The following is a 4,690-nucleotide window of genomic DNA, read 5'->3' on the forward strand; positions in this document are numbered from 1 at the left end:
AAAAAAAAAAAAAAACTGTACTCCCTCCCCCGCCCCCCGTCCCTGCTCACCAACCCACCCTCTCCCACTTCCTGGCCCTGGCATTCTCCTACTCTGGAGCATAGAACTTTCACAGGGCCAAGGTCCTCTCCTCCCATTGATGACCGAAGGGGCCATCCTCTGCTACATATGCAGCTGGAGCCATGAGTCCCACCATGTGTACTCTTTGGTTGGGGTTTTTAGTCCCTGGGAGCTCTGAAGGTACTAGTTAGTTCATATTGTTGTTCCTCCTAAAGGGCTGCAAACCCTTCAGCTCCTTGGGTCCTTTCTCTAGATCTTTCAATGGGGATCCTGTGCTCAGTTCAATAGATGGCTGTGAGCCTCTGCTTCTATGGTAGTCAGTCACTGTCAGAGCTTCTCAGGAGACAGTTATATCAGGCTCCTGTCAGCCAGCACTAGCTGGAATCCACAATAGTGTCTGGGTTTGGTGATTGAATATGGGAAGGATTCCCAGGTGGAGCAGTTTTTGGATTGTCCTTCCTTCAGTCTCTGCTCCATAGTTTGTCTCTGCAACTCCTTCCATGGGTATTTTGTTCTTCCTTCTAAGAAGGATCGAAGTATCCACACTTTGGTCTTCCTTCTTCTTGAGTTTCTTGTGGTTTGTGGATTGTATTTTGGGTATTCTGAGCATCTGGGCTAATATTCACTTACCAGATGTCCCTCAACAGAGGAATGGATACAAAAAATGTGGTACATTTACACAATGGAGTACTACTCAGATACTAAAAATTTATGAAATTCTTAGGCAAATGGATGGATCTGGAGGATATCATCCTGAATGAAGTAACCCAATCACAAAAGAATATACATGGTATGCACTCACTGATAAGTAGATATTAGCCCAGAAGCCGGGATCAACTCTTAACTCTATAATCCTCAATTGTCTCTAGTTAGAAAACTCTAATAACACCACTGTGAAGTGTGAAAACTTGGTTTTCACAAATCCCAATTCAGGTTTACATGCTGAGAGGCTTCTGATTCCAGAAGAGAACAGTGGAGACAAATGGTGGCTAACAGTGTCATTAAATGGCCTGTTCCAACATTGTCTCAATTTTTTTTGTTTGTTTTTTTTTTTGAGACAGGGTTTCTCCATGTAGCCCTGGCTGTCCTGGAACTCACTCTGCAGACCAGGCTGGCCTCGAACTCAGAAATCCGCCTGCCTCTGCCTCCCAAGTGCTGGGATTAAAGGCGTGAGCCACCACTGCCTTGCTGTCTCAAATATTGTGATCTCCATTTCTTCTTAACTGAAATTTTGTGAATGTGTGTGTGTGTGAAGGAGAGAGAAAGAGAGACAGAGACAGACAGAGAGAAAGAGATAAAATCATTAGGGCCTTTTAGCTGATTCTTTGTTTGAAATGGCCTTAGGGGTAAGAGAATTCATCTAATTTGTAGTTATATAGATTAGTCCTAAAAATATGACATATGAATTAGACTTATTACTCCCCAAGTTTGGAATATCTTAGAATACTTGAAAGGAACTCAGCCCAAGCCAAGTGAGCTCTGAGCTCTGTTGATGAGCCCTGAATTATCTTACTCTTCTCCCTTCCTTACTCTGCCTTTTGCTGTGTAGGAGAATACATTTAAGCATCTTCCTCAAAGTGGTCTCGTCATGCACAGGAGCCCCTTCCAAAACCTATACCCACTCCCAGGAAAGCCCTTTCCACCCTCTAGACCAGTTCCTTTGTTAATTAGTCCAGCAACAGACTTTAGTCAGGAACTCATTGATTAACCAGAAAGAAGATGTGGTTTCCTGGAGTCTGCCCACCACACCCACCTAGAGCACAGCTGTTTATTCATAGGTTTCCTGCCTTTTCAACCTTTATCATTTGTTCCACAGCTAAGGATAGAAATGATGTCCAACTTACTTACTAGCACTTACTAGTACTACATTCTTCATTTGTTCATTCATATGTTTGTTTATTTATTGATTGACTGACCCAGTCATTCAATATATATAATCCAGAGAGTTTGCAAAGCTGAAAGCCTCTGTATTCTGGGAACTCACTGAAGAGGAGCTGCAGGAGAATGCTTGAAATGGGAAAACCTTGAAGCATGCTGATGTTTTTGATTCAGTAAAAGTAATTTCTTTTAAATTGACACGCACACATATTATATACAGCATGATGTTTGTATGTAGTAGAGAATGATTAAATTGGGCTGATAATATATACATTACCTTATATGCTTAATTTTATGGTGCAGACACTTAAAATCTATTCTGCAATGTTAATAACATAATATGTTGCTGTTGGCAATGGTTAAACCATGCTACACAGCAGAGCTCTTGAATTTATTCCTCCTAAGTAAAATTCTCTATCCTTTGATCAACATTTTCAATTCCAGCAAGTGTCAAGAAGTTTATCATCCTCACTACCATTGCTGGTAGTAGGAACAGAAGAGACAGGACTGTAGCAAGAGGAGAGGACTTGGTGCAAAATCAGGGAAGCTATTGTGGAAGCTTATTACCTTGGGCAGTAAGCACAGAAAACAAAACAAAACACCAAACCCCCAAAAGAACAGATCAAGGAAAATTTGATAAGGTAGAACACACTGGTCCTGAGGTGAGTGAGACTTCATCTTATCAAAGCATAGATTATATAGCAAGATGAGCAGATTTGGAGGAGAGGGGAATCTGAATGGAACTGAGATCTGCTGGCTTGTATGTACTTCAGGACATTCGAATCATTCACGTGCAAGGGTGCATAGGGATTAAAACACTCTTAGAGAGAGGGGAGACACCACACCAAACAATGCTGAGGAATTTTCCCAGACAGCGTGTGTGAGGAGGGACAAATGAGTGGCTAGATACATTTCTGGGAACATATGAAGAAATCTCAAGACTAAAAAAACCTTAGAAAAGTGAATGTGGTCAGCTGCTGCTTTGGCTTCAATATGTCTTCTCATACAACATGGACATAGGCAAGTATTTTGTTCCTTACTATATTGAAGTGCCTAGAGGAGTCTATGAAGTCAGAATCCCAGCAGATTTTTGTCTTGGGTTTTGGAGCAGAGCGCTTGGCCAGCATGCACAAGGCCTGGGTTTGATTCCTAGCATCACCAAACAAAAATAAAACAGCAAGTCTGGGAGCAGGTAACTTTCCTTGCAGCTGCTGTTAAATAGGTGTTGGCTTGAGCCTAGCCACAGAAGCCACAAGGGGGAGAGTCAGGGAAAAACAAAAGGACTCTCTCTCTCCTCTACCGATGCATGGGAACAGGGAGAGAACCTGGGCACCAAAATCAAACTAATGATTCTCCAGAGAAGTCAATGCCTGGGGAAGAACAAAACTTTCAGTGACTTATAAAAGAGCAACATTTTTCCTCTTCACTGTAATTGGGGTTTGTGTTGATGGGGGGGTGTATCTAACAGAACAGAGTTTTAAAAATCCCAGTCCCTATCATGTGGTGACTTATACCTTTATTTCTAAGAAATAGAGACTTTCCATTTATGGAAAACTTGGTAGAAATCCTGGTCTGTGTTGGTTAGAAGTCATTAAGGGGTACACATGGAAGGTGCTTACACTGGAAGGCAGCTAGGCAGAGTTCCATGGCACAAAGAAATTGTTCTACATTTTGATCTGAGTGGTGATTACTTGGTGAGTACATATCCAAGCATTCATCTGTTTGTCATCTAAAACTTGGGCATTGTCTTAGTTAGGGTTTTATTGCTGTGAAGAGACATCACAACCAAGAGAACTCTTAAAAAGAACAACATTTAACTAGAGCTGGTTTGCAATTTCAGAGGTTTAGTCTAGTACTGTCATGGTGGGAAGCACAGCAGCATGCAGGCAGACATGGTGCTAGAGAAGGAGCTGATTTTTTTACACTTGGGGTAGCTTGAATATTAAAGACCTCAAAGCCCTGTCTCCATAGTGACATACTTCCTCCAATAAGACCACACCTCCTAAAAGTGCCATTCCCTACGACTGAGCATTCAAACACATGAGTCTATGGGGCCAAACTACCACAGACATGTTACACAAAGTCTACATCATTAAAAATAGCTAACCCTGAGACCCATTAAATACAGAATGCACTCTACAGAGACACCCCAGATAGACATGATAAGATATATATCTCTGAGGGAGAAAAATGGACTCACTTGAGGATTAATTTACTCTCAAGCTAGAAAAGGAGAAGCAAATGGAAGACCCAGTGAAATTCTAGAGCTAATGGAAGGAAAAAAAGAGTGACAGGTGAGACAATTAGAAGTAGTGAACAGAGTGGGTGTTAGCTGGGAGAATAAACCTGCTAAGATGGTAATGTTCAATGTGAAACCTTTGGTATGAAGACTGAAATAAAAAGAAAGTAAAGTTCATTAAATCTGAGGGTATGTTCAAGGCCACCAAATACTGGAAGCATCCATTATGGGATTTCTAAGGTTCATGTGCAGGGTGGCAGGAGGTACATTTGAAGGATCTGGGAAATAGCCAAGTAGACGAATAACTGAGAAGGCAGAAAATCACAAAAGTGATTTTATTATTTTTATTACACAAATGTAAGGGTGTGCGCGTGCGTGTGCGTGTGTGTGTGTGTGTGTGTGTGTGTGTGCGTGTGTGTGTGTGTGTGCCATGACATGGATATGGAAGTCAGAGGACTACTTTGTAGAATCCATTTTCTCCATCCACCTTTATGATGGTTCCAGAGAATGAAC

Source organism: Mastomys coucha, unplaced genomic scaffold (genome assembly GCF_008632895.1).
Source record: "Mastomys coucha isolate ucsf_1 unplaced genomic scaffold, UCSF_Mcou_1 pScaffold19, whole genome shotgun sequence".
In the NCBI taxonomy this organism is placed as follows: Eukaryota; Metazoa; Chordata; class Mammalia; order Rodentia; family Muridae; genus Mastomys; species Mastomys coucha.